A 24,544-nucleotide genomic window follows, 5' to 3' on the forward strand; every position below is an offset into this window, starting at 1 on the left:
AGATTGGTCACAAATCAGCCTGGGAAACTCAATGAACCAGAGCCAAGGTATAATGCCGTCTCTCCTTCTCTCTGCCTCAGCTCTCAAGGATTGGTCACCTACATGTTAGCAGTAATTATTATTTGGTTTCTGTTCATAATTACCATCAGAAGACACAGCACTTATGGGCCCAATTACACAGCCCAGCTACACACCGTTCTTCTTCACTTTGGCTTCCTGCCCACCAGCAGGAACCTGATTTATATTTGTTCTCCCTTCACCACAGCCCAGGAATTTTTGTGACTGACTCTCAGTCTCACCAGAATCTGTAGCTCTCACTCGGCCCCAACATCCCACCCCATCATTTGCTCCCTGAAGTGTACTCTAGAAATTTAGGTAAACTGGATATTTTACCATTGTTCACCATCTCTTATGAAACCAAAACAAGAGCAGCTTTCTGATGGAACAACGCAGAACTTGTAAAGATAAAACACCAGTCTGCACGAGACAGGGAAGAAGAGAATGATGGAAATACTTTCTGGAAAACTAATTTTACATGATGTTTTGTTTGTTCCTGGTAAATAAATTGAAATCTTCTAAATATTCAAACAAAACCTAAACCACTAAATTCAATAATACAGGAATATAACTTTTTAAAAAAATTTCTTTGTCTGCACAGCATGTGGGACCTTAGCTCCCCAACTAGGGATTGAACCCACGCCTGCTGCACTGGAAGTGCAGAGTCTGAACCACTGGACCACCAGGGAAGTCCCAGGAATAAATCTTTTAAAGGAGAAGTTATAAATCCCTTGCTTATATGAACTGGAGATTTTTAGTAAGAAGTCATGTATTTTAAATGACTTGGAGCTTTAAAGAAAGGAAGGAAGGAAGGAAGAAAGAAAAAGGGACTTTCTTGGTGGTGCAGTGGATATAATATCAAAACTCAGTAAATTAATTTAAAAAATTTAAGAAAGAAAAACAAGCTGAAATCCACTGACTAATTATTCAGGCTGTTATATCTCGTTTTCTCCAGATACATTCCTTTATCAACTTTTGATAAAAGGTTATGCTATGTCAGGACAAATGAATTACAAACTTTTCTCTTTTTCCAAAATTTGAGAAATTCTCCTACACTTCTACCTTCATATTTTATAAAAAGGGAAAAGTAGTGACAACCCTGATACTTACATTCAATTGCATCATCTGGCCACATGCCTTCTACATCAATCAAATATCTACAAAACAACAAAATTCAAGTCATTTGTAAATAAAAAGAAAAGAAAATCAAGTTTTTGCAAAAATGGTCCAATTTCGCTTACAAATATAGATATAAAAATCCTAAGAAAATATCAGCACATCTAATCAATAATTATTAAAGAATGATATATACCATGACTACAAAAAAGCTTTATTCCAAGGATGCAAGGATAATGCAACTTTAGACAATCTATTAATATAATTATTTACATTAATACAACAATTTAATTAATAAATGAAAGAGAATAAAATACAGGACCAAACTGGCAGATGTTAAAAAGTTATCTGATAACATACAACAGTCAGTTTCGGTCAAAATGCTTTGTACACTCAAAACAGGAGACTTAATATGACAGAGTATTCATCACGAACCAACAAATAACAAAAGACAAATTAGGATCAAGATTAACATCATATCTAAAAAACCCTATCTAACCAACCATAGGAGCCAGAAGCTTAGGAATCACCGTCACTGACAGCTATTTCTCCCTCACCCTCACCGTCAACCCACCACCAGTGCTAACAGTGATACTGCCTACATACCTCTAGCATCAGTCCACAACTTTACACCAAAATGACCACCACACCCTGGTCCAAGCCACCATTATGCCCAATTTCTACAAAAGTCTCCTAACTTGTTTCCTCGCTTCCACTCTTTCTCCCCGCAGTGTATTCTCCACTCGGTAGCAAAACGACAGGTTGAAAGTGCAATTGGGTATGTTCCACACACTCACCTTCCACAAGAAAGTTCAATGGTTTTCTATTCCTCTTAAAAGTCTGAAACCTTAAACATAAGCCTGCACGATCGAGCTCCTACCCACACTTGCAGCTCCATCATCATGACATGGTCCCCCAACAGCCCCACCATCCCGGCCAGTTCCTCCCACACAGCATATGCTTTCCTCTTATAGGGTCTTGTGCTATTCCTTATGCTCAGAAATCTCTCCCCAACGTCCCTATCTGGTTAATACCGACTCATCCTTCAGATATCAGCTGAAACATCCCTGAATAAACCTTCTCTAAACTCCATGATGAGATCAAATGCTCCCTAAAATATGCTCTCATGGTACCATGTCCCTCTCCTTGGCACTTGTCAGAGTTGTAATTCGACATGCAGAGTATGATTCTTGACTATCTAGTCCCTCTCTGCACTGTTAGAATTCACAAAGGGCAGGTCAAGTATCTTCACTCACAAAATTTCACAAGTCGTTTTGCTAGCACCCAGCACAGTGCTTAACATAACAGATGCTCAATAAGTATTTCCTGCATGAACAACCATAAGCTGGTACAGGGTAGCAACATCCACAAAAGGCATAAGGGCATAAACTCTTTGATGCAGAAGTCCAATTCTGAGTGAAGTTAACTGAGACAAAGCATATATATTCAAAGATGTTCACACAGGAATGTTCACTAATTTGACATTTTATAATATCAAAAACTTCTGACTTTTATATGTTCATCAATAAGCAAAGGAACAATGCAGCCTTAAAAAATAAATAAATGAGACCTAATGAAACTTAAAAGCTTTTGCACAGCAGAGGAAACTATGAACAAGACCACAAGACAACCCTCAGAATGGGAGAAAATATTTGCAAATGAATCAACAAAGGATTAATCTCCCAAATATATAAATAGGTCATGCAGCTCACTATTAAAAAAACAAACAACCCAATCAAAAAATGGGCCGAAGACCTAAATAGACATTTCTTCAAAGAAGACATACAGATGGCCAAGAGGCACATGAAAAGCTGCTCAAAATCACTCATTATTAAAGTAATGCAAATCAAAAATACAATGAGGTATCACCTCACACCGGTTAGAATGGGCATCGTCAGAAAATCTACAAACAACAAATGCTGGTGAGGGTGTGAGGAAAGGGAACCCTCTTGCACTGCTGGTGGGAATGTAATCTGATACAGCCACTATGGAGAACAGTATGGAGGTTCCTTAAAAACTAAAAATAGAATTACCATATGATCCAGCAATCCCACTACTGGGCATATACCCAGAGAAAACCATAATTCAAAAAGACATATGCACCTGAAAAAGAACGAAATTGGGGCTTCCCTGGTGGCGCAGTGGTTGAGAATCCGCCTGCCGATGCAGGAGACATGGGTTCGTGCCCCAGTCTGGGAGGATCCCTGATGCGCAGAGCGGCTGGGCCTGTGAGCCATGGCGGCTGAGTCTGTGCGTCCGAAGCCTGTGCTCCGCAACGGGACAGGACACAACAGTGAGAGGCCCGCGTACCACAAAAAAAAAGAGAATGAAATTGGGTCATTTGTAGAGATGTGGATGGACCTAGAGACTGTCATACAGAGTGAAGTAAGTCAGAAAGAGAAAAAAAATATTGTATATTAATGCATATATGTGGAATCTAGAAAAATGGTACAGGTGAACCGGTTTGCAAGGCAGAAAAGAGACTCAGATGTAGAGAACAAACGTATGGACACCAAGGGGGGAAAGTGGGGCAGGGCGGGGGTCGGTGGTGGTGAGATGAAATGGGAGATTGGGATTGACATATATACACTAATATGTACAAAATAGATAACTAATAAGAACCTGCTGTATAAAAAATAAATAAGTTTTAAAAATTCAAAAATAAATAAATAAAATTAATTAGTTAATTAATTATTTTTAAAAAAGAATGAGGTTGGAAGACTGTCAAAACAGCACACAACAGATCACACACTCAAGCCCCGGAAGATGGGGAACTGCCTTAATTCCCCCACTTCGGATCACATCTCCATGCCTCACAAGTCTCAGTCTGACTGGGCTAGCTTTGGCAAGGGGACGGAGCTGGATCAGGAGCCGCTACTGCCATATCTGGATCAAGTTCCAGTTTGGGTCTATCATCCAACACCTAGCCAGACATGCCCAGCCACTCAGATGAGAGGAACAAATTAGGATAGCTCAAAGAATAGGCCTCAAACAGCATCAGCCTGAAGGAGTTTATGACCCTGGAAGAAATGGATCAGAAGAAAGGATCCGGGGGACTTCCCTGGTGGTGCAGTGGGTAAAGACTCCACACTCCCAAGCAGGGGGCCCGGGTTCATTCCCTGGTCAGGGAACTAGATCCCACACGCATGCCGCAACTAAGAGTTTGCATGCCACAACTAAGGAGCCCACCGGCTGCAAGTAAGACACGGTGCAAACCAATAAATTAATTAATTAAATAAAACAAATATTTTTAAAAAAGATCTGGGAGTGTTGGATCTGTATGATGGACTTTGTTTATGCAAACCCAATTTGATTACTGCTGTGTATGCAGATCACCTGGGCTGTACAGGTGACTGGCTGATGAGACCCTTCACGTGCCCCTCCTGCATGGAGACAGTTGATGCAGCACTGCTTCTGTCCTACGAGACTAACTGAGCCAGTGTCTCTCACCTGACTTCAAGTGAACCATCATTTGTGGTGGTTTTGGTCTTTTGTCGTTGAGCCCAAGGAGCCACGGATTGGGAATTAAGATCATGCATGAAAGTTTCCTAAAAATTCCTGAACGGTTGCAGATGTTGGGGAAAAGTATGTGATCTTTTAGAAATTTAGGGGGGAAAGTAGGATGCTATTTCTATGTAAAGCCTTCACCCAGTGTTTAAAAATATAATTGTATTTAGATCTTCTTATTGCTCCAGTACATAGGAATTATGTAAAGTGTTACAGCAGCTACATATGTTTCACTTCTGTGTCGAAGATTAGGATAAAGATAGTGGTTGTTTTTCCTAAGTGAGATAACTTTCTTCTTCCCCCTACCCAAATTCTTTTCTGAAGTTACTGGCATTTGGGTCAAGGTTTTATTTAAAGCTACAGTTTACAACACTGGCACAAAAAAACTAGTTTTAAGCTTGTTTGCATAGTTCTTTATTTTTAGAATAAATATAGAGCATTTATTTTTTACTTTATAGGAACTCCACAAGTTAAGGTCCCATTGTTCTTTGGCTGTGATTGTTGTTACTATTGAGGTTGCTGTTTTCTGTCTTTGCTGGTTCTTTCTAATCTACCATTTGCCATTATTGGCACATAATCATCTCAGGGTCACAAGATGGCTGCTGTAAAACCAAGAATCATATTCTCAGAAAACAAGGAGTGAGCAGAAAAAGAGCCTGAATGCTCATTTACCTAATGCATATTATTTATCTTTTTTCAGAGAAAAATATCATTCTCATAAGCACAATAACAGCCTTCCCCTAATTACTCATTTGCCAAAACAGATTGATATGACCATTCATAAGACAATTCATGGCAAAGAGGGATAGGATAATGATTGTCTCAGCCTAACAAGGATTTATCCACTAAAGCTGAATGCTTCACTCCTCAAAAAATCATAAAGTTCTATGAGCAAGGAAGAACTACTAAGGAACTGTTAAGTAAACCATTCAGAATTGTTTGTCCAAGACCATATGATTCTTTTTTTCCATTGGAAATGGAATTCATTTCCTTAGGTCTTCTTAAATAGTGTACTCTTACTGTTGGGGCTGGCTCTGTGCTTGAAAACCAGTTTATTTATAACCTGTTACAAGTGCGATATCCACTGGCAGTTAAGAAAGGCAGAATTCAAAGTGATCTCCTAGCTTGTAAGCAAACCGAGATTCATTGTCCCTCTTCTCATGAAAAAGATGAGTTAATGTGTCGAGAAACCACCTCTAGTAAATTGGGGTTTAACATTACCCTTTCTTATGTGTTTCATCTAATCATTTTGGTTGTTAATATGGTGATAATTAAAAGTCAAGGTAAATTTTCCACATTAAGAATTCTGATTTATTGAGCTTGAATTATGCCACCATGCTTATGTAAAAATGAAAGAGGCACCATGGTTAAACTGAGAAAAGTTTCTCAGTTGTAACAATTTTGACTTATTCTTTCCTGTGACCTCCTTCCCTGTTGTCTTGAACCACAGCAAAAGGATACTGCATGTCTTCTTATTGTAGTGCTGAGCTTACTGAAGTCCTATAAAACACATCTCAGTCTCTGTTTCTTGGAAGGAAAGTCCTGCTAGTTGACTGACAATTCTAAGCAGGGAGAATTAAGATAAATGTGTTTCACCTTTTGCACACAAATGCAGAATTTGTATAATCACGACTTCACAGTTGTGATCTCAAAAAAGAAGGAATTTCTCCTTTATATTTTTCTTGCAATTAAGGTAAGAACACTCTGAATCTCTAAGCTTCTGAAGTGTTAGAAGTAGAGATGGTCTAGGAAAGATGGAGTTGTAATGTTTTACCCATTTAGCATGTGTGTATTTTTCCTTATGTACTCGAAGGTGACATATTTGTTCAGCTCAGTGATACTACAGCTAAAAAAATCATTCATTAGTACACGGAGAAGGAATCTCAACCTAAAAAATCAGAAGTGTTTCTTATTATTTTATATTGAGTTGAATATTTTACTCTTAACACACTTCTACATACAAAACACAAGTCTCTTGAAGGATTCTTCATAAGTTCATTATACAAGAATTTAGTATGTCATAAGCAGTTACAGATTTGACATTTAATTGTAATAGTATGCATGTTGGTTAAGTTTCTTACGACCCCATGATGAGTTTGAGAAAAACTGAAAGAATTAGAATATCTGGTTCTATTAAATTGTTACATGTATCTTGCTGAAATTTTTGTTCATTAATTTATATCCAACTACATAAAGCAAATCTGGAGGGAAAAATAATAATTAATAAATAAGAATGACATCTCCAAATATTTTCCTAGGAAGCTGTCCACCATATATTAAATTATAAACCAAAATGTCTGAATACTATACCATTCAATCACATGTACAGTCAGTTCTGTATATCCAACGGTTCCATATCCTGCAGATATGGAAGGCCAATTATACTACACCATTTTACATACGGTAAAATGAGCATCTGAGGATTTTGGCATCCATGGGGAGTCCTAAAACCAATCCCCCTGCAGATACCAAGGGACCATCATATATGCTTACATCTGCATTTTTACATCTGAAAACATATGTGCTAAATTATTACTCGTGGCAGCCTCTGAGTAGGAGGCAAAATTGCCTTCCACTTCATACATTTCTCTGACTGCAGTTTTTGCATTCAGCTTACATTAGCTTACATTACTATTGTAAACAGAACAATCTAAACATGGTCTGCTTCTTTTTTTTTTTTTTTTTTTTTTTTTTTTGCGGTATGCGGGCCTCTCACTGTTGTGGCCTCTCCCATTGCGGAGCACAGGCTCCGGATGCGCAGGCCTAGCAGCCATGGCTCACGGGCTTAGTTGCTCCGCGGCATGTGGGATCTTCCCGGACCAGGGCACGAACCCGTGTCCCCTGCATCGGCAGGCGGATTCTCAACCACTGCGCCACCAGGGAAGCCCCATGGTCTGCTTCTTGGGGTTGGCAACTCACCTGCAGATGAGGTAGCCAGTCCTGTTTAAACCATGGGTACAGTGGACACCAATAAGTCTGTCTATAAAACAGGTGTCCCTGATCACCTACCACATGCCCTCACCTCTTCATCATGTGTTGTTATTTTCCAATGAATTTAGCACCACTTGACACTCCATATATTTACTTATTTATTTATCTCTCTCCCCCACTAGAACGTAAAGTACGTAAGGGCAAGAACTTTGTTCTTTTCCTACTTCCTAGAACAGTGCATTCAACTTAGAAGGTGTTATACAAATATTTGCTGAAAATGAATGTATGAATTCTTTGCCCTTTCACACTACACTCTAGTCACACCAGAGGCTGCCCCTCCCGAGCACAAGTTCAAGCCCTGTGCCTTTAGTACCTTTTCCCAATACCTGGGCTGTCCTTTCCTCATTCAGGCAAAATCCTCTTCCCCCAAGCCCAGTTCAAATGATGTCTCCTTGGTCAGGCCTTCTCGATTTTTCCTCTATATTCCTGCTGCAGTTGAATCTTTTATTATAATTAACCTACTTTATAGTCACTACATGTTTACCTTCCTAGATAACTGTAAGTTGCTACTGAACAAAGACTTCTAGTCACCTCTGTATTCCCGTGCCCTAACAACAAACCTATAAGCCTCTCGGTGTTTACTAAAACAATTTATTTTCGGAGTCTCTACCAATTCTAGGGAGTGGATAGTAGAGTCTCCTCTTTATCAGTGAGCCTGGCATTTGTGGGAAGGGCTTAGAGCAGAGGAAACCACCAACGGATCATAACTAAGGTCCTGAGACTGCAGTGGCTGAGAGCATGGTGAAGTTAGCCCACTGCATGCAGAACACCCACACATGAGTCAGCATATGCAATGGACTACACTTGGTATAACATGTGCACAATCAAGGTTTACAAACGTGTTCTCAGGCACTCGTAAGGATCTTCTAGCCCACGCGGAACAGACAGAACACACACAAACGAGCCTGGAGGAAGTGAGAGGGCCAGCAGCTGCACCCTAACATCTTAAGGGGTAACATATCTGTGACTACAGTTTACACAAATCAGATAATTTGCCTCCTTTGTAGACACCCTGCTTATCACGGGCAAGGACAAGCCTCTCAAGTTTTAAAGCTAAAGTACAGGGAAGATCTGTGTATAGGTCTTAAGATGTTTAAGAGCTAGTACCTGCATTAAGCATCCAGGTTATAGAATGAAAATTTATCTTGAAATTCCAGTCTCTCCCTCTCTATCTCACCTCCTATCTCCTATCTTCCCACCTCCATCTCTATTCCTTCTCCCCTACTCCCTGTTTTATGTATATATGTCCATCATTTTATAAATACACGGAATACTTACTGTCTGTTAGATTTATTTAATAAAGTGCTCACTCCTCAGGCTAAATTTAGAAAGAGGACAAAATGAACACTTTCTCATGTGAGTCACTGGTGTTCCAAACACGAAAGATTCCTCAGTCTCAAAACACGGCAAACACCATGTTCCTTCTGACAGTTAGATGCTAGAAAAAGGCAAGTGGGTCCTTACAATTCAGACGCTATTAAGACCCACTAACAACAGAGTAGATCTTAAAGCGGAAACAAGAAAACACCAGCCTTTTAAGCTCTTCCTGTCTGAAGATACGTACAAGAGGTGGTAGTGTTCTCCCTCACTTGCACCCAAAGTTACAAAGCAGCAAAAATATCTTAAACGCATATGATGAGGAAGCCACTCTTCTGGTCCACTCTCTTTTGTTTTGCTTCTAGGGATCTGTCCCACTCTGAACCTTTGCTTTTTGTTTTCTCTTTAATATACGCTGAGAACCTGAGAGTCTTAACCTTTTCTTCCACCTCTCAACCAATAAATAGGACAAAAGAACATTTTAATCTTTTTTATGTATTTTCCATTCAAATGGAAAATACATACTTATCTCAAATGGAAGATATATACTTATCTCTTTTTTTTAAAAAAAAAGAGATAAGTAAGCTAGTTCAGTTCATATTTTTCACAAAAATCACTTTCCAAACTAAATTAAATTGTTTGTCACCATAAACAGGAAAAACACCATACTCTATTAGCACCATCAGACATTCCCACCTTAATGTTACCAAACACAACAGGCCTAATGCCAGAACTATTAAAAATGTTAAAAATCCCCAACCCCACTCAAAATGCATACCAAAGTTCAGGTAAAGAAGAAAAAACAGAAACAACTCACCATTATCGTTATTTTCTTTCAAAAACCCATTAACAGCACATGGGAATTTAAAAATAGTGTCATCATTTGGCACCTGATGCCCAATTGCACAAATTCTTAAATAAGGACTAGTTTCTGGTAAGTCCTATAAGGCAAAACCATGCAAATATGTATTACATCATTTGTAATGAAAGAATAAATAATTAATCAGAGAAGGCAGAATATAAACCAAGAGAGTACATTAAACTTAGTATGTCAGTCATTCTGATGAGAGACATTTTTTCCAAAGCTGCTTTAACCAGTAAGTATCACCTGATTTTCATTAAAACTGCAGAATGGACAGTTACTAGGCATGCAAAAGGAAAAGCAAATCTATGTGAATGATGAATGCACATGTAACTCAAAAGGATATAAACAGTTCTACCCACATTTATGTTCTATCTTACATTTCAAGGGCCACAAAGCGGCTGCGATTTAAGTAGAATAGTAAAATAGAGTCAGAAGACCTTGGATTCAAATTAGGAAATAGAGCAAATTTCAGGCATTGTTGAGAATTGGTATTCTCGGGATGGGAGAAAGTAGACTATCAATAGAAGACAGAAAAGGATAAATGAAAATTCTGTAGTTCTGAATTTAAATGGAAAGTAGCAGTATGAACCTATGACATATTTTATATTAAAAACAAACACACATATCTCCCAGCTCTGACCACTGAAAAAGTCTAGAAACAACTGATGTCATATCAAAAGGAATCAGGAGTCACTGAGAAGCTCCAACTAGCCAAAAACAGGGCCTCATTCAGAATAATAACTGTAATGGAGCCTACGGTGATATGAATAAATAAATTTTAAAAAATTGGTCACCACCACTGGAGGATATTTGTGAATCAATTATTTTGAAAACTGTTAAATAAAAGAAGAGGGCTTCCCTGGTGGCGCAGTGGTTGAGAGTCCGCCTGCCGATGCAGGGGACACGGGTTCGTGCCCCTGTCCGGGGAGATCCCACATGCCGCGGAGTGGCTAGGCCCGTGAGCCATGGCCGCTGAGCCTGTGTGTCCGGAGCCTGTGCTCCGCAATGGGAGGGACCACAAGTGAGAGGCCCATGTACCGGGAAAAAAAAAGAGAATCATGCCTCTACAACTGGGCAACCAAGTAGTTGATGAACGGAATCTTCTCCTGATAGAAATATACCCAGCTAATAAGTGAAAAAAGAACAACAGAATTCACCAGTTTTTGAAGCCTCAACTGAATTAATGGATGGAGGTATAAATCATCTGTGACTGCTAATATCACAGAAAGAGACAATTATATGTCTCCATGGAAGAACACATCACCACCTATGAAACTGTCTTGACAAAACAAAACATGCAAGCTTCATTCTGATCAACGACAAATTTACAGGAAATAAAAGGATTGAAGAATATGGTAACCACACATGAAGTGTAATTATCAAAATCTAGATGGGACAAATTACCTGGTTTCTTTAAATATAAAATTCAAGGAAGAAAAAAAAGTGAGAGACATGGAGGGAGAACCTATAGATTAAATAAGACTTCAGAGAGCTAAAAATCAACAGCAAAGTGTGGACCTTATTTGGATCTAATTCAAAATTCTTAAAAACATTTTTTGTGACATTTAGGAGACAACTGCCAATTTGAGCACTCACTGGGTATTTAATACTAAAAAATTATATTAAGGAATACAAGTCCTATATTTTAAATATACATACCAAATATGTATAGATGTAATTACATGTTGTCTCGGAGCTGCTTCAAGATACTATGGAATAGGGTGAAACAGGTGGGGGTATAGATAAAATGTGACAGCCATCAGTTGGTAAATATTAAAGCTGGATGAGTTCATGGGTATACAAGGAACATTCACAGTATTTTGTGTACTTTCGTATATGTTTAAAATTTGTGATAATTGTTTAAAAACAAGACGACACGGTAGAAAAGTTTGGCAGTTTCTCAAAGGTTAAATGTACAGCTACCATATGATCCAACAACTCTGCTACTACCTACACTGCATATCTAACAGAACTGAAAGCAGGGATTTGAACAAATAGCTGTACACCAATGATCAGAGCAGCATGATTCACAATAGCTGCAAGGTGGAAACAACCCGTGTCAATCAACCAATGAATAACAAACTACATTATACACACAGTGGGATTTATTAAGCCCAAAAAGGAATGGCGTTTTGTTCCATGCTATAACATGGATTAACCTTGAAAACACTAGGTTTAGTGAAATAAGCCAGACATAGAAGGACAAGTATTGTACATTCAACTTACACGAGGTACCTAGAACAGGCAAATTCATACAGACACAAAATGGAATAGAGGTGACTAAAGGCTGGTGGGAGGGAAAATGGGGTTGTTACTGTTTGGTGGTTACAGAGTTTTTGTTGAGGATGATGAAAAAGTTTGGGTTGTAGACAGTGGTGATGGTTACACAACACTGTGACTGTATTTAATGCCACTGAACTGCATATTTATAAATGGTTAAAATAAATAGGATTTACGTATATTTTACCACAATAAAAAAAGAGGGGGCTTCCCTGGTGGCGCAGTGGTTGAGAGTCTGCCTGCCGATGCGGGGGACGCGGGTTCCTGCCCCGGTCCGGGAGGATCCCACATGCCGCGGAGCGGCTGGGCCCGTGATCCATGGCTGCTAAGCCTGCGCGTCTGGAGCCTGTGCTCCGCAACGGGAGAGGCCACAACAGTGAGAGGCCCGCCTACCACAAAATATATATATATATAAAAATAAAAAAAATAATAAAAATGAGGAATAACTGATTTGAAATTTCAATTCTTCCTTTTCCAAGAGTCAGTTTCATCGTCTGCAAAATTAGTAACTGTAGTTGTCTATCCTCTGAGCTTAGTGCAGAGTAAGCACACAGTAGGAGATATCAGTACTACTTCCACTTCAACAGCAAAGGATTCTTGTGAAGATTAACTAAGTCAGTGGATATGAAACAACTTTCTAAATGGCAAACTGCTATACAAATATTAACAAACATTAGGTGTTACTCTCTCCCAAGGCCATGGAACAGGACAGAAGAAGGATAATTCCTTTGCACTGGCATGTCCTACATGGGCCAAGAGAATATATGGGTTTCTGTACTATATCAGAAGGTATTAGGAAAAGAAAGCATAAAACTTAGACAACAATTGTCTTTCACTGTGATGCTTAAACATACTCAGGTAACTGCTGAAAGTAAGTGCTAAAGACATAATGGACATACCATTCTTTCCTTTCAGGCTACTACTATTCTTACTAAAAGTTCACTTCATTTTCAAAATATAGAACATGGAAGCTTATAGAATTTCTTAAGCATATCTAGAGCCTACTGCCAAATACTATAGTTCAATTCATACCTTTCATCTCATTTTGAAACAGGAATTAGAAATGTGTATTTAAGGAAAACACTAGCTTCCCTTTTTGAACCCATGAAAGAAGGCCAGGATTCACCTTACCATAAGATGATAAGCACTGAAATACTATGAATTATTACAGTATCAGAAAGAAGGTCATTTTCAATTAAGGGTTCCATTTACCTCTGGCTTGTAATAGCAGCGAGTATATGTTAAGTCAGCCCAAGTTCTTCACTCTATTCTTGGAGTTTGTAAAAAAAAGATCCAAGGGGGAAAAACATTATTCTGGAGCAAGATTCCTTTCAAAACTCTGTCAGAAAGAATAAAGTAAGAACGAACATGTGTTTAAAATCCTTTATTATATTATCCATTTATTCAAACCCTGTGATGCTAACATATGAGATTCAAAGTAAAGTTTCCTCCTCTGGAATTTACAAGCGGTATTTCAATCCTTTCCCCTAGAGAGATTAGACACAAAAAAATAAGCCCACTTCTAGACATTTATTTCTATGTTTGTTTATTTCATGTTAGTCTCCAAACCAGACTGTAAACTCCCAGAAGGCAGGGACCCCATCAATTTTGCCTACCACTGTATCGCCAGCTCCAAGCAGAGTGCCTGTAAATAGACACATAAATACTTCCTGAATATCTACCTATATGAAGGATGGCTTTCACTGCTAAATATTTTTTTATGTATTTGCCTTATTTATGTACTCTGTTCCATTGATCTGTTTGGTTATTCAAGTGCCAGCAACACACTTTTCTTTTTAAATTAGTAGACTACTTTTAGAGCAGTTTCAGATTCACAGAAAACTGAGTAAAAAGTACACAGTTCCCACTTATACCCTCTCTCCTTCACCCCACACAACCTTCCCCGTTATCGACGTGCCATACCAGTGTGCTTCATTTGTTAGAATTCGTGAACCAACACAGACACGTCATTATCAATCAAAGTCCATAGTTTATTGCATTCATGGTACAAGTAACTGACTATTTCTTTATTTCTAGTATAGTCATCCCCAAACATTTACATACTGAGATACATATTACTTTCTTAAAAAGTATTTTGTTCTTTATTTATAGTTAGGGCATTCCATTGGGTTTTTTTTTAACACTAAATACAAAAGTAGGCTGTATTTATCTATGAATTCCATTTCTGGATACTAAAGGAGGTATTAAAAAGTATTTGCTATAAAAAGGGAAAATGGACTACGACAGAGTTGAGAGCCAGGGCTCTATATGGTAAATTCAGATTTCTGGAAGCATATGGTATTAACTTTCGCTTACCTTTTTTACAGGAACTTTGAAAGCAATGCAACGAGTCCCAGGGCATCCACTGTCCCACTGGGAGACAGTCTTTCCACCTAATAATATAGTTTTTGTTAGGCAAATTTTATCTTAGGCTGTCTCCCTGCATAGGATAAACGCTCCTTGAAAATGGAAATCATATCCCTCTATACTAGGTCTCTCTCCTCTTTCTGCTTTGCATTTTGCTGCTCCACTTATTCAACCCCACCTACTAATAACCTATACTTCCCTTGTTCCTGTTTTCCCATCTTGAAAACAGATAAAAGGCAACTAAACAATGCAAAGGTCTCAACAAATAAGGGATATCTAAAACCAGAGACGCCCACAACTTCTGTATCCCTGATAAAACCTAGCCCGGTGTTGACTTCTAAGGTATCATGAATGCATGCGTGTTGACTGAAATAGTTTAAACTCAATTCTTCCACTTCCCAGTTTATTTTTAGTCCTCATACAAAACCTGATAACAAAATTCCTTAATGCTAGGAATCACAGTGAAAACTAATGTCTGAACTGACTTCTGTAAGATGAGTTAGAACTAAGGTTAATTCAGTGTGTCTGAAGCATAGAAAGTGAGGGCAAAAGTGGCACAAGATGCGGCTACAGAAGCAGAGAGGATTCTAGACCACGCAGAGACTTGAAGGCCAACAGTTGGTTTTCTATTCTCAAAACAATGTTTTGGAGCGATGGTTATGAGCAATGCTCCAACTTGCTGTTAAGGTTTCTTGTGTGAAGAATGGACTGGAAGGAAACAAGAAATATGGACGCTAGTTAAGACCTAATTGCAACAGGCAAGTTCAGTATTAGGATGTTGAGGAAGAGTTGACAGATTCAAAAGAAATTCAGGAGATAAACTGAAGCGGGCTTTATGGGGTATGACATGGAGGAAAGGAAAGTCTTCGGGAATTAAAGGGTTTACTGCACACATGAGCAAAGTCTCAAAATTAATCTTTTGCACGTACAGAGGTAGATCTCTCAAATGACACCGGTTAGGAAGCAACAGTACGCCCTTTATAATTCCTAGAGACAACACAGATCAACTGTTTCGATGGAAAATTCGGCGGTACCGGTGCGTTTTTTCACTCAAACTTACTTCCAGTTCCTCTTACTCACATTTTCTGTGCCAAAACAACACAGCTTGAGGAATTGAAGGGGATTCTATTTTGGTAATTAAGGAGTGTCTGCAACACTGACAGCCCCATCTTCAAAAGCAGTCCCTCTGCATGTTACCCGAGGAGCAATGGCCAGAGCCTCCCTTTTAAAACGATGGGGGGAAATCAGAACATCACACACCGTCGCTTTCAGCTACTGTGAAGTGAGCCGCGAGACGACCAATACCCTCTAGCACAGCGCGGACGGGGCAGCGCGCGGGGGCAACAGTGACAGGAGACAGACAGCACAAGAGACAAAGCCCACGCCCAGGGGCTCTGAGCTCCACCCGCAACGCCCAGGGGCCAAGGTCTATTACCTTTCCGGGATGTGCTTTCCTTCCTCTTGGCCGACGAACGTCCGGAAAAGCCGCGACCCTGACCCCAGCGCCCTCGGGCATGATGCCACTGGCTCAACATGCCGCCCACCCAACACCAAGAGTGCCTAAGTCGTCAAGGCGGCGCCCCCAGTGCCAGCACAAGGACCCGAACCACAGGCGCCTAGGTACAAGCCAACTTACCTCGCGCACCTCCTTCTACTGCGCATGCGCCACCGCCCGTAGAGATGACATCATCACGCCGGCCGACTCAGACGCTTGATTAGTAAAGAGGACACGGACGCCTGCAATTCCACACTTAGCCGGACGATGGCAGCAGAGGTCCATTAGTTCGTGTGTATATCCTTCAGAATTCCCATGATAAGGGACATGGAAAGTTGTCCCACTCTCCCAGTTTCTTGTGTGGTTCTTTCAGATATTTCCCAGGTGCTTACGTTCACACTTGTTGCATCTTGTATGTAAGTATTTCTACGTAATGGATAGCCTGTATTTTATAGAAGAGCAGCATACTATACCTAGTCTACAATCTGTCTTGGATAGTGATTTTCCCAATTTGTGCGTACATCCATTCTCTTCTGTTTAATAGCTGCGTCACATTACATAATTTACATGGCCAGTGCAATACTGATGGACTTTTAGTTGTTTTCACTTCGGGGTTCTTTTGGTTTTTTCCTCTGTTACAGATAGGCTGCAATGTGAACCTCTTTAGAAATGTATATAGCTATATATAAATGTGTAGACATAGAATTTCTGGAATGAAAGAGATGCAAACTTAAAATATTGAAAGATTTCAGGGGCTTCCCTGGTGGCACAGTGGTTGAGAGTCCGCCTGCCGATGCAGGGGACATGGGTTCGTGCCCCGGTCCGGGAACATCCCACATGCCGTGGATCGGCTGGGCCCGTGAGCCATGGCTGCTGAGCCTGCGCGTCCAGGGCCTGTGCTCCGCGACGGGAGAGGCCACAACAGTGAGAGGCCCGTGTACCGCAAATAAATAAAGAAAGAAAGAAAAAAGAAAAAAATATTGAAAGATTTTTCAATCAATCTAATCTGCCTAATCAACCTTCGAAAATATTCTATCAACTTATACTCCATTCACAGTGAAACATTTATTGGGTTTCTAATATGTGCCTGGTATCATGCTGGAGGTTGACAGTATGTATTTACATTTTACACAATACCAAAAATAGCCTGAGAAAGGTAAGAGTGGAGCTCAAGTATAACATTTGCTCACAGTATCAGGCATAGTGATCTGTACCCGTTAGAAAAACTGTGAATCCTGCCTCAAGTGGAACAGCACAGAACAGCATGTCCTACAGTAGGTCTGAAGGTATAATAGCATACTAAATTCCATTGTTATTTATAATAAGAAATGCTTTTTGTTAGTTTTACTTTTTACTTTTTTTTTTCCACTCTGGAATAATCCAGGGGTAATTAGAACTTCTTACCTCCTTTAGCCCCAAAGGAGCCAATTCATCACAAACTGTCATGGATTCTGATTCTAAATTACCAAGAGCGCAATTTCTAACAGAGGCAGGGAATCTTCTTTGTAATTAAAGTGATTGATTTCTTTGCAGACGCAGTAGCATTTCACTTTTTAGTTCTGTTCATTCGGATCAAATGTGAGAAAATTCTTCCTCATTTTATTTTCCTTCCAAACAACATGATACAACAAACATTAATCCCAGAATGATACAAGGCCAGACCTGCAAGGGACTTAGGCAGAGCTGGACATCTATCAATGGATCTTGTCCATTTTACGGGGTCTCAGTGGCTCCTTAAGATCTAAAGGGGAAAAAAGCGACTAATTATTTGTTACATCACATAGTTCACCTAAGGGCTTGCCAAACCTTCCAGCATCTGCTAAGTTGTGACGAGACAGCATTAGATGTTTAGGTAAACATAGACTAGCATGGAACAGAACAATTTTGTTTCTTGTGCAGGCAAAGAACAGAGCCACAGTGCTAGGGATGAAGCGGTGTGTGGAGGTAAACATAAGCAACGTGGGAACAAATCTGTTTTTTCTCACTTCGGTGGTAGGAACATGATTATGTGCTGTCACATTGTGAAAGACAAAACTAGTCAAAAACAGTTTGGGAGAAGGAGGAGGACACTCCGGAGGCTCTAAAGGAACGAGAGGCCACCAAGGCTGACACAGATCTCCCAAGGCCGGAAAGACACCTGTCTGTCCACTTTGCTTTTCCTCTTAAAGACTGGCCAGTTGTGGCTCCCGCAGCCTGTTGACCTGGGGCCTGCATCCTTATCTCCCCTTCCCCTCTCTCCACGTGGTCAGCAGACTGGCATCCGTTCACTCACTTGAGACATACAAAGGTCAAGGTTTTCGCTCCATGAGTACCTTCCAGCGATCCGTGCTCCAGACAACAGTGACTCTCCTTTGTCCTGGTGTGAATGCAGTGGCTCACCGTTTTCCAAACACTTTCGCACATATGTAAAGAAGAGTCTAGGAGGCCTCCAAGATTTTAAATTTTAGTAAAGAATGAAATTACATAGTAAGCTTTTGAAAAATGAAAACATCCACGTATGTGAGATTGTACCTCTGCCTTTACTGCAGGCTGTTTGTGAAGTGCAGGAAGCCCTGCCTTTCCATTCATTAAACAGACAGTAGTTGAGCACCTTCTAAGGGCAAGGCAGGGTGCCAGGTGATGGAGGTGGAGAAACAGGGCTTAGTCCTTGCTCTGATGGGGAAGGCACGTAAGCAGACACCCTCGGCACAGGAAAACACAGAATGAAGGGGCTGTGATGAGATAAACGGGTCACGCTTATAAGAACAAAGGAAAAGAGCATCCTTCCAATGCAGGAGACACAAACAAGGGCAGGAGGTTGGCAGGTGTCTTGAAGGAACGTCAGTCTTGCTGAGTCGGGGCAGGAACTCCAGGCTTACCCGACGTAGCATGGGCATATATGCACGCCACATTCCAAGAACCAGAAACACAAGAAAGAAGAAGCCAGACCAGACACCACAAAGCTGTGACTGTTAGGCTCAGAAGTCTGGGCTTTTTTACGCACCAAGGAGAAGCACGAAGGGGAAGTGACCGTCCAACGGGCTGTGCTGCTCGGGGCAGGGAGGGGCAGAGGAGGCTGCTGACATGATCCGCGGAGCACTGACAGAGCTGGCTGTGGCAACGGGAATGGAAATAAGCGGAGATTCAAGAGACTTGGGGCCGGTACAAACCACAGGGACTTGTGACCATCAGATGAATGGATGAGGAAGGAGGCAAAATAGACTCTGAGCACTATTATATGTGAACACTTGGATGGCGTCCATGGACTGTCCGGCTTTTGCTGTTGAAACATTTACTGTCTTTAAACAGTCACATCCTGCACTGAGCCCTTGTTTTCAGCTTTCAAACATCCCCGAGATAAGTCAGGGAGTTATTTCAATCCTCCTTTTTAGAGATGAGAGAACCAAGACTGGCAAGGTTGAGCCCTAAGCAGGAAACCCAACTAACCCAACCAATTGGTGCAGACCTGGGACGAAAGATCAGTATAGTCCTCATTACACAATACAATGAAACACGAAGACAGCTCCAAACTGTCCTAGCGGCATGTTTCCAGCCTAAGTGGGACAAAGTTCATACAACTTCATACCGTGAGCTGTGTTGTAAGGTGGTTTGTAGACAATGTCCATTCCAAAAGCCAACGGAAAGCTACCAGTATGCTGAATCATTAAAACCATGGATGTACAGGATTCAAGTCTTACACCTTTCTGAACAAACTACCCTTCACAGACGCTATTTTTAGACTCACGTTTTCCCAACATAAATTTCATAAGAGAACAATCTGTCTAAAAAACATGGAAAGAAATTCATTCAAAAAGGTTTAGATGTTTTAGGACTTTAATGTCCCTCACATGGTCAACATAAAACACTGACAATGGATGAACAATAGGGGAAAAGACTCTTCAGCAAAGATCTTCCCGAACTCACAGCATCACTGGTCAAACACCAGAAAGAGAACAGTCACGTGAACAAACAGTAAGGGAGTTTAACAGAAATTTTTCGTTTAACAGCATAGCTGAAAAATGAAGAACCAACCAACCAACCAACCAACCAACCGTTCTTCTACCCACTGAAAGGAAAGTAAAGGCGAATCAGGGAGCTTCCAAATCTGGTGAAGCAGCTTAAAACGCGAGAGGGGAGGGGGAAGGGGAGGCACACAGCTGTTGAGAACGTAATACTATAATGCACAAGGTCAAGGATCCTGACAAATTCTCAAAGTCTCAACATATACCAACAAGAACCGTATTATTAGAAATATAAAGGCACAGAGATATAAATGCATAGAGATATAAACTACATGGTATGAAAAACAGACCTTGCCATATAAACATATAGTAAGTCACTTTTATTACTTTATGAGAATAACCATATAAGGAAAGAAACCAGAAGACCCCACTGCTGTCATCTTGCAAAGGATCAGAATTCAGCACCTAGAGGGCCCCACAATAACCTGCAATGGGCATATAATTAAACCCACAGGTGGCTCTGAATATGAGATCTAGGCAGAAAATGTAGAAGCAAAGACAACAGCAGCTAGAATTTGGTAGAAAAGCAAGAAAAGATTTTTTTTTTTTTTTTTTTGCAAAACATGGTCCTCTCACTGTTGTGGCCTCTCCCACTGCGGAGCACAGGCCCCGACGTGCAGGCTCAGCGGCCATGGCCCGCAGGCCTAGCCGCTCCGCGGCATATGGGATCCCCGGACCGGGGCACGAACCCGTGTCCCCTGCATCGGCAGGTGGACTCCCAACCGATGCGCCACCAGGGAAGCCCCAAGAGAAGATTTTTGAAAAGCTTCCAGTTCAAGTCATAATTAAGGTTAAGTTTCAACAGCTTGGCATAGCTGTGGATGTTTTGCTGTTCTCTGAAAAACGAAGAAAATCTATCATAAGCATGTTCATTCGAGAAAAATACTGTGTGTGTTTAGGTTTTTTAGCCATGCCCAAGTGACTTTCAATTTTGTACACTGTTCAAGGGCAGAGTGTATATTGGTTAGCATGTGCTCATAGCTGGTGCATCTCCAAAAAATGCTTCACAAAGGCTGCCAGCTTCTGGACATCTTCGATGGTGACAGCGTTATGCAGAGAGGCCCGAATGCCTCCCACGGACCCAGAAGAACCACCGATGCAGCCGTTAAGAGCAGGAGCACCGGGTTGAGCATCACGACGACCCTCCTTCCCGTCAACAGCTCCTGCGAGGGTCGCAGCACCTGACACCACCGTGTCCAACCTCCCACCTGAAAGCCAACGCAGGTGGCCAGGAGCATCACACATCTCAGTCATTAGAAAATTCCTTCCTAATGCTCACAGGTAACCTAGGTTAGCTCAAGCCTTCGATGAGCCTGCCGTGCAGGGGGCAGGGAGTGGGCAGCTATTCTCATGCGTGAGAACATACATCTTCCATGGAGCTTACAGAATTAACTACTCTCTCTGATGTTCAGGGGAGCAACAGTGTCTGTTCTTACACTGAACCGGCTTCTGCCAGCTGCACCAGACATGGGATGGCACCCTTTGTGCTGTCAGAGCAGAGATTTTCAAAGGTAATTCTGACCAAAGCTCCTAGAAGGTGTGCCCCCCCATGCTCTCAGCCGTGGAACCGTGCTAAGGGGTCTGTAAGCAGCAGCAGGAGAACCCCCGTAACAAATGGTCTTTCGCAACGAGTTACAGTACCTGCTACTCCAGGATGGGCAGCCTCCTACATGTGTTTCCTTCAGCGTCTGAAAACTAAACCAATTCTCTGACAAGCTTCTGGATGGGACGTGTACTCACCACCTATGCCCTTTCAGGGAGATCATATTGAGTTCAAGAGCTTTGTCGAGAAATCTTTTTTCTAAAGAATCATGTCCTTTGGTGTTGCCAATGCGGAATGGAATATTCATCTTGCTTCTATTCTGGGGCGCCACTGGACATCTGGAAAACATGTTTTTTGTTCCAGATTTTTTTCTGTAATGTGCAACTGCCATTAACAAAGCAACAGAAAAGTTTTAAAAACCATTTTCCAGATGCAAACAAGAGATTAAAGAAAAGGTCTGTGCCAGGACATTTATAATTTACATAGGGAGACCACTCTTGCATCTGGAACAGTGAGCTAACTAACATTCTCTTATTCGACTCATACTTAATTTCCAAGAGCCTCAGTTTCCTCATCTGAATATCGGGAATAATAATAATATCTCCATTTCATACTAGTTATGACAATTCAGTGCTACAACATATATGAAGCTTCCAACCCACGGCCGTCACACAGCAATGTGAATGACCCTTTCTCTATAAGGCTGCAGAGAAAAACAATAAGTTGGTCCGAATAGTGGCTGTAAGATTTAAAAATAATGAGCAGCAGCTGTCAAAGCACTTAAAACACTGTATTGTCCCGAGCTGTGTGACCTTGAACAGGTGACTCAATCTCTCTGTTGTGCCTCTCTTGATGTGAGGACTAAATGGCCACAAATTCTCTGCAGCCCTCCCAGCAAGAGGTGGGGCCTAGTGCTCCACACCTTTTGAATCTGGGCTGGCCTTGCGGACTCGCCTTGACCAAGAGACTGCAACAGGAGTGATGCTGTGCAACTTCCAAGCTGAGGCCTCAATGGGCATGCAGCTCCTCTACCTGCCCTCTGAAAATATCACTGCCATGTAAGCAAGCCCGAGCTAGCCTGCTGGAAATAACAGGCCCAGCCCACAGCCAGCACCAGCTGCCAGACAGATGACGGGGGGTGGGGGGCATTTAGACTCTAGGTGGATCACCAGATGACTTTGGTTGAATAAGTGATCTCAGATGAGACCAGCAGCAGAAACCACCCCACTAAGCCCAGCCCCACCTGCTGACTGAAAACAATCCTGAGCACAAGAAATGGCTGTGGTTTTCAGTCACTGTCTTCAAGTGTTCTGTGATGCAAAAGTAGATAACTGATAGAATTTAGAACAGTGTCTGGAACACATTCAATGCTATGTACATATCTACTGAAGTCAATAAACCTGTCTCTTTATTCTCTGCACCTTGCACAGGCCTCATACAGACTCTCAAAAATGAATGTGTCAAGTTTCTCCTCGGATACGTTTGTATTGGACTTCAGATTCTCATTTGGAAAGTAAGCAAGCCAAAATTATCTTCCACTGACAACCAAAGGAGACAAACAGAAGAAGAGCTGGCATGCTATTCTGGATTACAGGGAAAATATGTAATAACTCTCTCCATTTTCTCAAACACATCCTGTCATTCTTCCACTTCTACAGGGTGGGATTCATTAAAAGTAAACAAGACAGAAAAGCAGTGTGAGGAAACCCCCATTCAAAGTTATGCTCGCCCCTCAGGGCAAACACATAATTCCTGTGAAAGTTAATAGGAGTCAAGTGCACGTAGACAGACAGAAGAGACACAAGCAGGGAAACCAACTATCTGCTAATAGGCTGTGAGCCTGAATTCTGGGCCCCCCTTTGCACAGCTAGGAGGTATCCTGGTTGACATTTACATTAAAAATGTAGTGTCTACCCTCTTTGATATTCTGCTGCCTCAGGCTCCCCAGGTGACAGTCCAATGATGGAGCTGGAGCAGCTAAAACGACACGTGATTTAAGGGGAAAACATATTACAAGGGGGAAGAATTAGGAACCTGCATTTACAAAGAATCTGTATTTACAGTCGTCCCCCCCACATTTACCCATCCTACTGTGAACGTAGGTGGTACCATGACAGCAACAATGTCATAACAACTAGAAATTGAAGATTAAATTTGCACGGTGCCCGAGAGCGTCCCTGGTGTGGGGCTGAGGGAAGAAAACGATGAAGGGGAATCAGCTGCTCACAACCTGGCAAAACGGCTGTGGAGGGAAATCAAATGCCACACGACAAGCGCTGTGGAAGCACAGAGCTGAGCAAGTAACTCTGCCACACAGAAGGCTGAAGGTTTCAGAGGAAGGGAGGTGGGAGGGGCAGGACAGGGGGAGACGAAGGAAGGGCATCTGGCAGAGAGCTGTCTCTGCCAAGGCACGGGGCACCCCAGCAAGTTCTCTGCAGCACCTGGGGTGCAGGGTGCCTGGCTGGGGGCAGGACTGCAGACCACAGAGGGCCCTGCAGACACGCTCTCCTGGGAACTGGGTCGATCGGATCAACGAGGAGCATGCAGTTCTGCACAACAAGGAGCTCTGTGTTTTCGAAAAAGCACTATGACCGACATAGGGGCTGGAGGTGGGGAACCTGGGGGAGAGGCCTGCTAGAAAGCTCCCACAAAGAACTTCTAGGTCCACAGAATCAGGGCTCGTGACCAAGACAGGGACGCTGGGGAGTTTCAAGCATGGGCAGTAAATGCAAATGTCAATAGGGACCCAAGGGTCATAGAAATGAGTATAACAGGCCCAACACGACAGACTCAGCACAAACTCCCTATGTTACCTGGTAACTGTGAGGGCCCGTTCTTTACTCCCACAGAGAAACAGAGTCTCCCTTTTACTTAAAACATATGGCCCTCCCAGTGTGTTTTTCCCACTTTCAGAGACACGGGGATTATGAAATAAGACACCTGCAGTTAAGTCATCTTCCCATATTCCACTAAGGGCTCCAATTGTGTGTATTAAACCCTGTGAG

General features: G+C 41.6%; 1 long non-coding RNA gene and 2 pseudogenes across 10 annotated transcripts in view; 1 reads left to right on the plus strand and 2 right to left on the minus strand.

Annotated features, from left to right (window-relative positions):
* The window catches only part of LOC131755517 (uncharacterized), a 77,461-nt gene extending 61,279 nt beyond the window's left edge, over positions 1-16,182 (minus strand). For 2 of the 10 annotated variants that reach the window (XR_010840368.1, XR_010840371.1), the window contains exons 1-5: positions 16,137-16,158; positions 13,346-13,472; positions 9,806-9,929; positions 3,277-3,436; positions 1,168-1,214 (exon numbers count right to left, since the gene is read on the minus strand). This is a non-coding gene — a long non-coding RNA (uncharacterized lncRNA). Of the gene's footprint in view, positions 1-426; positions 478-1,167; positions 1,215-3,276; positions 3,437-9,805; positions 9,930-13,345; positions 13,473-14,449; positions 14,527-15,935 lie in introns of those variants that run through there. The other 8 variants (XR_010840367.1, XR_010840363.1, XR_010840366.1 and 5 more) reach the window with 7 other exon arrangements.
* LOC131755478 (RING finger protein 11-like) lies at positions 3,940-4,608 on the plus strand (annotated as a pseudogene).
* Positions 16,183-20,971: 4,789 nt separating the features above from the next.
* LOC136794138 (centrosomal protein of 78 kDa-like) overlaps positions 20,972-24,544 on the minus strand; it is a 113,133-nt pseudogene continuing 109,560 nt past the window's right edge.

The sequence above is a fragment of the Kogia breviceps genome, chromosome 4 (assembly GCF_026419965.1).
Source record: "Kogia breviceps isolate mKogBre1 chromosome 4, mKogBre1 haplotype 1, whole genome shotgun sequence".
Classification (NCBI taxonomy): domain Eukaryota; kingdom Metazoa; phylum Chordata; class Mammalia; order Artiodactyla; family Physeteridae; genus Kogia; species Kogia breviceps.